This window comes from Panthera leo, chromosome C2, assembly GCF_018350215.1.
Source record: "Panthera leo isolate Ple1 chromosome C2, P.leo_Ple1_pat1.1, whole genome shotgun sequence".
NCBI classification, from domain to species: Eukaryota; Metazoa; Chordata; class Mammalia; order Carnivora; family Felidae; genus Panthera; species Panthera leo.
Window position 1 is genome coordinate 123690398 of NC_056687.1, and position 10975 is coordinate 123701372.

Consider the following 10975-nt stretch of genomic DNA (forward strand, 5'->3'; position numbering starts at 1 on the left):
CAGTTGGCCTTGGAGGCTGCTAAATTAGGCTCTGAGGATTTAGATTAGCCTAATTTAATGACACGGATGGCTGGCTGGATTGAAGTTCCTTGCTACGATTTTTTTCTTTCAACTCACTCAACAATTATTTCCCTCAAGTTGGTTGCAGATGCAGCCTTCCCAGGAATTATAATCCATTCCTTACTGAGCAGCACAGAGACCAGGGAGATGCTGGCCGTGTCTACACGCACACCACCCAGGCAGGGGGGATGGAGGGTGGGCAGCGCCACGGGCTGTGTCTGTGTCACATGTCTTAACTTGGAAAAGAGGGGACAGAGTGTCTTGCTGGGCTGGGCTGGCTGTCCTGGGAGGCTGGCAGGCGAGAGGTTCCGTGAAGACATAGCTGGCGGGCTCCTGACTGGTGACTGTCTCTACCCCCCACTCTCAGCCCAGAGGGAGCATCCCCCACACAGGCACGCAACACACACAGTCACGCAGTCACAGAAGATACACATGGACACATCCAGGATTAGACACACATGGACACTCAGCCACAGACATATGCAAGCACATGTACCTAGATAGGACACAAAGACACAAACCACAGGATACTTACAAGAGACACACAAATGCACAAACACACCAACCCCACCTACTCTAATACCCCACTGTCCTAAGCCTAGTCAGGGAGGCACACAGGTAAACAGGCCAGGGCATCACCAACTCTCAAGGGTGTGCCATAGAGGGCTGTGGAGTCCTGAGGAGTCAGGAGGGGATGCCTGAGGTGAGGGATTAGGTGAAAATGGCAGGAACGACATCTCTGGCATTAGGCAGAGCCCAGGCTAAAACCCAGGAAAACTGGGGTGAAGCTATGTTCAGAGGAGGGTAGTTCATGCAGTATGGCTAGACCGCAAGGAGTGGCTGGGAACATCTGAAGAAGTAAGATCACTGATGGTGCTATGATTCATATTAAAAACAGCTTACCCCCCTGCGTAGGGCACCATTTTGAAATTGTCCAGTGCTAGTCCCCTGCCCTGGCGGTGGCTGCTGACCTCCCCACCACCACTAGTTTCCAGTCCTTTCCGAAGGTGGCCCAGACCCTGGAGGAGGTAAGAAGATGACTGAGGTAAGACTGAGAGACCCAGGAGGAAAGGTATGCTCTCAGAGAAGTCCCTGCTATTGTCTGTGGGGCCACTTGCCTCACACCTTGCCAGGGCCCAGAGCCTAACTGAGGACAGGGTTTTGGAGCCACAGTCCTGATGTGCCCTGGGCAGATGTCAAGGGCTGTGCCAGATGTGAGGCCCCACACTACGGTCAGTTCTTTGAGAGACCAGTCACTCATGTGGAGTGAGAAAAGCCAGGTAACTCCCTGACAGCGATTTCCCAGGGATTGGGCCCCTAGTCCAGGCTCCTCCCACAATTTTCCCCATTTTCCATCCTCCCCCTGGCTAACTCTTACCTGCCCTTCCAGACCAAGCTGAAGTGTCACCTCTTCCAAAAAGCCTTTCTAAGCCCTCACCCCTACTGCCCCAGGGGAGTTTGACGTACTTCCTTGAGGCTTCCCTCTATCCCGCCTTATCAAGCAAGAGAGTCACTTTCTGTTAACTTAGAGATCCCCCCCAGAGACCCTGAAAGTGGGCCCAGCAGACCCTACATAACAAACTCTCCCAAAAATCAGTGACTCAAAACAACAACAGTTATTGGGTCCAACATTCCCAGAGGTCAGGAATTCACCACAGCAGGGACATCATGCCCACAGCATCTAAGGCCTTAGCCAGAGTCTAGAACCAGCTGATGGGCCAGTCACAATGGCTGGTGGTTGATGTTGCCTATTGACCAAGCACTAACTGGGCCCCTCCATGTGGCCTAGGCTTCCCCTGGGTGGTTGGGTGCCAAGGGCAAGCATCCAAGAAGAGAGAGTCAGACAGACAAACACAAGAGGAATACGTATCATTTTTATGACCTAAAACTACAAGTCATACGGCATTACCTTTGCTCTACTCTGTTGATCAAGGTAGCCACACACACCCTTCCAGACTGAAGCGGAATAAACATAGGTCCCCACTTCTCAGTGGAAAGAGTGACAGTCACACTGCAAGAAAAGCATGTGGGGTGGAATAAACATAAATGTGTGGCTATCTTTGGGAAATATGGTCTGCCACAATCAGTTACCAGCAGGCACTCAATGAAGGGCTGCTGAATGAATGAATGAATGAACGAACTAACGAACGAACAACTCTTGTTCTGTACTGTCCACCTCTCCTCTGTTCTCCGACAATTCTTCTCAGTTAAGACTCAGCCAACTCCAATAAATACAAGTGGCAAGTCACTTGGATTGCTTGCCCACCCACTCCCACTTGGAATTCCTTTCTGGTGGCCCCTCCTGTTTTGGAGGCCAAGGGGCCCTGGAATCCCTTCCAGCTACAGAGCTCCCTGAATTGCCCCTGGAGTTTTAGCAGTGCTCCCTGGTCTGGGCACAAGGAGTGGCAAAGGCAACTAGAAAGGCTACGGAAGCAGGCCAGGGGAGGTAATCTCCCTTACTGATCCACAGACACTATTTCAGGATACAGATCTATGGAACGAAAACTTTAGGGGAGTTACTTTTTTTTTTTTTTTAATTTTTTTTTAACGTTTATTTTATTTATTTTTGAGACAGAGAGAGACAGAGCATGAACAGGGGAGGATCAGAGAGAGAGGGAGACACAGAATCTGAAACAGGCTCCAGGCTCCGAGCTGTTGGCACAGAGCCCGACGCGGGGCTCGAACTCACGGACCGCGAGATCATGACCTGAGCTGAAGTCGGACGCCCAACCGACTGAGCCACCCAGGCGACCCTAGGGGAGTTACTTTTAAAAAGCTTTCAAGGGCACCTGGGTGGTTCAGTCGGTTAAGTGTCCAACTTAGGCTCAGGTCATGATCTCACAGTTCATGAGTTAGAGCCCCGTGTTGGACTCTGTGTTGACAGCTCAGAGCCTGGAGCCTGATTAAGATTCTGTGTCTTCCTCTCTCTCTCTACCTTTCCCCTGCTCACTGTGTCTTTCTCTCTCTCTCTCTCTCTCTCTCTCTCTCTCTCTCTCTCAAAAATAAATAAACATTAAAAAATTTTTTTTAAAGTTTCCAAGGTTTAAATGGCTGTTTTCAGTTATTCAATATTCTTAAGAGAAAACGTACTATTTGTACTGATTATATTTTTGAGCTCCAAGTTTTGAACAATTACTATGTGCATTCACAGTGTTTCCTATTAATAACAGAATGCACTGAGGCCTTAAAGAGCCAGGCTCTGTGAGTAGTGCTTTGTAAGTACTATTTCTGTAGCAAAGCAAAAAGATGGATGTATCAGCACTCACAAGCTCCCATCACTTGCCATATTATGATGCAATTCAGCTAATCACTAGGGAAAGAACAGAAAAGCCCTTTGGTGAGTGAGGATTTTTATGGCAGGTGCAGGAGAATTGAAGAGAAAAGAAGAGTGACTTTGGGAATCACTCTGGTGAGTTACAGAATGGATCCCCCACGGGGTCCTTCAAGACATGCCATGAAGACTGAAATACTTTTTAAGTTACTTTTGGCTCCTGGTCTGGGCTTCCTTGAACCACAGATACACTGGAACTTCTGGTGTTATATTTCATTTGATCCTCACAACTGAATGAAATAGAAATTCTCATTATCTCCTTTAAATAGCTGAGTAACACAAGACACAGAGAGTCTAAACAATATGCCTAAGATCACAGCACTGAGAAGTGGCTCAGCCAGGACTAGAACCCAAGTCTCTCTAATATGGAGGCTGATCTCATAGCTACCATGTCATACCACCTCTTAATCTCTGCAGATAATTGGAAGAGCATGGGAATTTCACCAGAAAGGGATTCCAGGTATTATTTTCCAGGTGGGAGTGGGTAGCAGGAAATCCAAGACAGGTTGTTTCCACTCTCCAGATGGGACCTGGGACTCTGCTTTTCCTTCTCAGCAGGAACATTTTAGATTAAAGTTTTCAAAGAACACACATTCCAAATAACTAGTTTTTTTAAAGGGGGAAAGAACTGAAAGGACATTTTTCAAAAAAAGATATACGAATGGCCAATGGGTACATGAAAAGGTGCTCAGCACCACTAGTCATTAGGAAAATGTAAATCGAAACCACAATGAGATGTCACCTCATGCCTGTCAGAACGGCTGCCACGAAAGAGACAAGAGATAACAAGTAGTGGCGAAGATGTGGGTAAGAGGGAACCTCATGCACTGTTGGTGGGAATGTAAACTGGTACAGCCACTGTGGAAAACAGTATGGAGGCTCCTCAAAAATTTACAAATAGAACTACCATATGACTCAGCTATTCCACTTCTGGGAATATATCCAAAGGAAGCGAAATCACTATGTCGAAGAGATACCCGTCCCCACCCCCCACCCCCGCCCCCGTGTTTACAGCGGTAGTATTTACAACAGCTAAAATACAGAAACAACTAAGTGTCTATAGACAAATGGATAACGAAGTGGAGGCAGATATATACTATGGTATATTATTCAGCCATAAAAAATACCATTTGCAACAACATGAGTGGACTTAGAGGGTATCACACTAAGTGAAATAGACAGAAAAAGACAAATACTGTATGATCTCACTTACATGTTGAATCTGAAAAAAAGAAAACAATCAAAGTCATGGAAAAGGAGATCTGATTTGTGGCTACCAGAGGCAGGAGCAGTGGGAGGGGGCATTGCAGGAAGGTGGTCAAAAGGGAGCAACTTCCAGTTAGAAGATAAATAAGAATGAGGGTGATAATACACTACAAGGTCACCAGAGCTAACACTGCTGTATGGCATGTTTGAAAATTGGCCAGAGAGTAGATCTTAAGAAATCTCATCACAAAGCAAAAACCTTTTTCTTTTATTTTTCTTTTGTATCTATATGAGTGATGAATGTTAACTAAATTTATTGTGGTAATAATTTCACAATATATGTAAGTCAAGTCGTTATGTTATACACTCTAACCTTACATAGGGCTGTCTGTCAATCACATCTCAACAGACCTGGAAAGAATAAAACAACACACATCCCCCTCCACTGCATTCACGTTAGGCCCTGGCCTGCAACAATCATGCTTGAAACTGTTTCCTCCGTTAGTCATGCTGTGCTTTCCACCTGCATGTCTTTCCCTCTGTCTCACCAATCCAGCTCCTACCCTCCTCTTAAGGCCCAACTCAGGGGCCACCTCCTCCATGGAGTCACCTGTGAGCTCTCCAGCCCATGGTGCAGAGAAACAGGTACTGGTCTTGTCACCTCCACCTGGGCTGTAACTCCCTGTGTGTGGGCTTCATACCTGCTCCTTCCATCTCCCTCCCTTCTAGGAGCAGCTAACCCAGGCCCAAGCACACGGTGAGTGTCCACAAAGAACTCTGGATGAAAATGGGAGCTGGGAGTAATCCTGAGCCTTACAGGGAGCCTTTTAGAAAATCCAAATCTAATAAAATAAATTTCATGATGTCAAATTCGGCCTCAGTTCCCATGTGGTCAGCTCTTCCTTTTGTGTTTGCTGTGTTCAATAAAAGTCTGGGAAACCTGCAAAATGAATGAGGCTCATCTCCAGCTGACTCCAAGCTCATCAATCAGTGCTCCTGTCTTCTCCAGCATGAGGTCCTTTCTCAATAAATCATCATACACACACACACACACACACACACACACACACACACACACACACACCTGCTTGTTCTAAGTCACGTTCCTGAGGGTCCCATTCTCAGCAGCAATACCCAAACTCTCTTGCCTGACACACACAGCCCTCTCTAGATCTGGGCCCCCTCCCCCCAGACCTCCCTCACCTGCCTTCACTCCTTGCCTTGAGTGCCTCAGCAAGTTCCTGAGCCCTTCTGAGTCTAGGTCACTGCACCTTACAATATGGGTGGTAAGAACACCTGGAGGACGGTAATGACTAGTCCAAGAGTTGTGGAGTGAATGAATGATCCCAAAATACCTACTTCATAGGGCTGTTGTGAGAATTAGGGGCAACGTGATGAGGTGGGGCAGAGCACACAGTAAGCCCTCAATAAATAGTAGCTTCTATAATAAAACAGCTGGAAGGACTGAATCCCTGCACTGTGAGTTTTCTTGCCACTCATAGCCAAGAGTCCTTACTTTTTTTTTACAGAACCACATCTCTGTCTGATCTAAGCAGTATTAAGAAACAGTAACAAACACAACCCCAAACCAAAATAACCAGCACCAAGTAACTCTAACTGTCCCGTGACCACACACATGCCAGGCATAGCTTAGCGGGCCAGTCCAGCCACCACAGAGAGAGAAGTGAGAGAAGTCCTGACGAGATCCAGCAAAGGAAACCTGAGACTGCTCCTGGGGTGGGGGGTGAGTCAGACTCCAGCGTGGAGACCAAGGAAGCCAGGGTGAGTGGGGAGCAGTGTGGGGCCCACGTGCGCACATCTGCACAGCGCCAGGGCCGGAGACACCTCTCTGGCCCACGAGTCTGTGGGTGGGTGGAGAGAAGGCTCAGGAATGAGCAGAACACAGGAATCACATGAATAGAGGAGAGCCATGGAAAGCTCAGGTTTCCACCCAGTGGAGCCTGTCAACACTGCCACGTGGAGAGTCACTTCACTGGCTCCTTGGGGACCTTCCTCAGAACCCTGTGGCTCTTCTGGAGGCCACTTCCTTCTCCCCACCCTTCCCTGCTGTTCATAGTTAGTCCCCCAGGCAGCAGACCAAGGGCTGGGGCAGGTCCCAGGCTCCTCCAGCTGTTCATCTAACTGACCTCTGTGTAGACATCTGAGTAGCTCCCAGGGCAGGGCGCACCACAGCAGAGCAGACACTCAACAGACAGAAGATACAATTAATGACGCGGCAGGGCCTTTTGGAGTCCACTCTGCTGGGGGCACAATCTCCTATGTGTAGCCTTTGTCTACTCACTCACCAAGCCAGTAGCCTGCTTGGGTGGGGGTGGTGGGGTGGGGGTGGGGGGTGGGGAGAGCCATTTGGACCCTCAGTTCCACAGGAGGTAGGTGTGCAGGGAGCAGGGAGTTGTGGCTTGGATTCGGTGGACTCACCCCAGCCCAGAGCTTTGGACCCTGCTGGGTGTCCTGGACCATTTAGGAGGTTTCCCCTGACTCTCCAGCCATGTCTCTGGACTTCAAACCAGACCGGAACTCAGGATGCTTCTGACCTAGAGGCTTTGCTTCTTCCCACCCACTCAAAGCTTTGCACTTTCCATGGCAACAGAGATTTTGTTTAGCTTTGCAGAAGGGATGAAGGGAAGCCCAACTACAGGTCAGCTCTTGGCAGGCTGGGTCGCCCTCTCAGTGGGCCTGCTCCTTCCTGGGCTCTCCCCAAGGAACAGGCAAAGTCGGCTCAGCTGGCTGCATGAAGGAGCCACCCTGACCCACCCATGTACACAGACTCCTCCCTCCAGTGGGCGTGAGTTGGAGCACTATCCTCTCCCCCGCCCACCTTGAGGCAGCGAATCTTCCAGGTCAGTTCAACATGGTGCTTTTGACAGTCCCTGAGCGTACCTCTCCCACTGGCCGTGTAGGAGTGGAGCAGGCGGGGGCAGCCCTTACCCTCCCGGTCTGGAGAGGCACCAGCCCCAGGAATATTCACTTCTATTTATTGTTAAGGCTGGTTGGTCGGTTTTTTCCAACTACACAAGTAGAGCTAAATCTGCAGAAAACTGTACAAACGGAACATTTCAGAGAGGAGCAATCAACATTACAGGACTTTTCCTTCCAGTCTTTTTTCCCTTCATTCATTTCTCCCCCAAATAACTGAGAACACTATTTATCATTCTGTCATTCTGTGCCCATCTTCCCCTCCCCCTACCTTTGGCTCAATTTTAAATCAGCAGGATTTTTCGGGTTTCATCAAACTCTCTTTGTCAACATCATTTTTAAAGGCTGCATAGTCTTCTTCACTGGACTGAGGCACAGTTTATATGAGCATTCCCCTAGTTCATTTGTTTTGTGGTTTTGCAAAAGGAATGGCATGCAAAGCTCTGCCTGTATTTCAAAAGACCTCCTTGGGGCAGATTCTTAGAAATGACACCATTGGGTAAAGTGTAGGGGACATTTTTAGGGTTCTTGGACTTTATTACCCAATCTTCTCTGGGAGGACTGAACTGGTTTACACTTGATAAACAGGGAATTCAACACCCTGTGCTCGTTGCCAATGATAGAGCCCTCAACCGCAGACCTTGCTGCTCTGAATCCAGTTATCTTGACACCACTATCAATTCTGGGGTTGCAGGCACCAAACATTCCCCCATCTCCACCCCCCAAAGGCCACCTTCCCCACAAAATTAAAAAAAAAACAACAAAACTTTAAACATCTTTGGAAAGAGCTCTGGGCCAAAGAGATTAGAAGACCAGGTCTCACAATCTCTGTCACCAGGGAGTCGGGTGAACTCAGGCTTCAGGGTCTTCATCGGTCAGGCAGGGCACCTGAACTGGATGGTCCCCAAGGGCCCCAGCCGGCGGGCTTAGGCTGGTGGTATTGGAGGTAAGGACCTGGACCAGGGTGTCAAATTGCCTCAGCTCATATCCTACCCTTGCCACTTGCCAGTAGGATGATCATGGAAAGTTATTTAACTTGCCTGTCTCGATCCTATAATCTGCAAAATGGGAATGAAGGAAATTACATTACCTATATCATGTCATCGTGAGGATTAAATGTAATTATATATTGAAACATTGTAAAATGGTGCCTGACACAAAGGTCTGACAGATCGATCACATTTGCTTTGTGTGGACTACAAACACATTGATTGCAACACAATCAAAGGAGGGCCTCTAAGGTTGACACATCCAGCAAGGAGAGAGAGCAAATGCTCCCGGCCCACGGTGGCACGAGTTATCTGGCAGTTGCCTAACCTTGTCTCTGTCTAGCCCAGGCAGTGGCCGGCACTCACTCATCTGACGTCTGACCCCGAGGTCTGGCCGTGCAGCGCCCCTCAGACAGGCAGCTCCAAAACACGAAACACGAAACACGACGCTTCCCCGGGAGGGGAGTTGAAGGCCACTCCGCCAGGTGGTTATCAAAGCCCTGGGCTGCACAGAGGCTTGGGAACATAATCTCCGGAAAGAGATTGTCTTCACTCACTCGCAGGGGAACAAGGACGCTGCATTCTGATAAGCCTGTGTAGTAGCCAAGAGAAACTGTACCTGGGGGCTCAGGGAAGGCCTCACTGACTCAGCGTGCAGACATTTCCTCAGGGCTTTGGTGAGCCAGGAGCCAGATCCCTAACTCCAGGTGGTGGAGGGTGGCAGTGAGACCAGGACAGAATCCTCTCCCTGGGCCAAGGATGGATATAAAGAGTCGTGATCAGAAATGTGCCCTGTTACCAGGGGCCAGCCGCTGGGGCCAAGCCAGAACCTTCCAAGATGAATGGCTAGTTGGCTCGGGGGATGCCTAGGCTCTCACGAGGAAGCGGTCACAGCTCTAGTCAACAGGTGTCCTTAGCACCCCAGTTTTGCCCAGCGGCAATAGGAACCCCTGATTCCAGGACAAGATGTTCTCATGGGGGAGACTGCATGGGAGTGACTATTGGCATTTCACAGATCTCAACCAGAAACTGAGGTTGAGAGCAGGCAGAAAATGTGCCCAAATTGACAAAGTGAATCAGGGGCCAAGCAGCATGTGAGCATAAGTCTACTAACATTTCATTTTTCTGAGAAGGGCTCAGAGGCTTCATCAGCCTGTCACAAAAGAGGTGAAGAATCCCTGAGCCAGTTACCAACGTGTTGAGCAAAGTCACCTACTGGAACCAAGCGAAATGACTCTATGTAATAGGAATTAAGAATCTGCCATGGGGAGCATCACAAAGTAGCTGCTAGAAGGTATTTCTCTTTCCTTGATGGCTTGAAATCCAACATTCAGGCAACAATCATAACATCCACTTCAGTGGATTCTGTTACCTATTTGGCACTTACTCCCTCTCTTTCTCTTTCAAAACAGAGCCCTAATTTTGTTCAGATATTTATCTCCCTCAGGCCGGCTTCATGGAGGCAGAATAATTACCCTGAGCCCATGGTTCCCAAACCACACACTAACGTGCCCCAAGGTGCGTCACTAAATTCACCATAGCACAGGGTGGTGTTTTAATTTTTTGAGGGAAACACAGTGACATCTGTCAGAATCACGAAAACTACTAGCTCAAGGTACTTCGCAGTTTTAACATTAATGACCCCATATCTTTGTAACGTCAAGTTTTCAGTGTTGCTATCATAAAAAGCAAGTACTGCAAAAAAAAAAAAAAATCAATGTAATTAGGAAAAAAGGATGGCATGTGCAGTCTAACTCCCAGGTTGGAGAAACTGTGCAGTGCCCAACAGACACATACATCCCTTTAATAAATACCTGTGGTTACTTAAGAATGATATAAAAGATGATTTTTTTCCATTATGTGTCTTATTTTTTTCAAATTACTACTAATTTTGTGCCTAGTCTGTACCTAGGTAATTAATAAGGAGAGCTGTCAGATGTTTCTTTTGGCCTAGGATGCCATGAAAATGTCGGAGGCACTAAGGGTGCTGTCACTGAGGAAGTTTGGAAACCTCTGCCCTACGCTAATAAGAACAAGGAACTTCCCTGGTACCTGCCCATGGTCCAGGGTGTGCCGCTGTCCCTGTGAAACTGAGGATAGGGACACATGTGCCATGGCTGGTCGCTTCTCTCACTCTCCTTCTGGGTGAGAACAGAGTAGCACACAGACCTGAGTGCCAGTGGTGGCCACCTTGGTCTCAGGGAACCGCCCTTAGCACAGCACTCACACTGAGGACAAATGAGCAGAGGGGCATGGAGACCCAGGTCCCTGATACCATCACTGAGCTGTAGGATCTGTCCACCCTGCCCCTGGGCTTCCTTGTAGTGTGAAACAAGACATCTCCTTATTGACTAAAGTAGTTTGACTCACAGGTTCTGTCCCTTGCAGCCCAAAGCATTCTAAGGTATAGACAAACTTGCCCTGATTCAAGCTGTTAGGAGGAGCTGGGGAG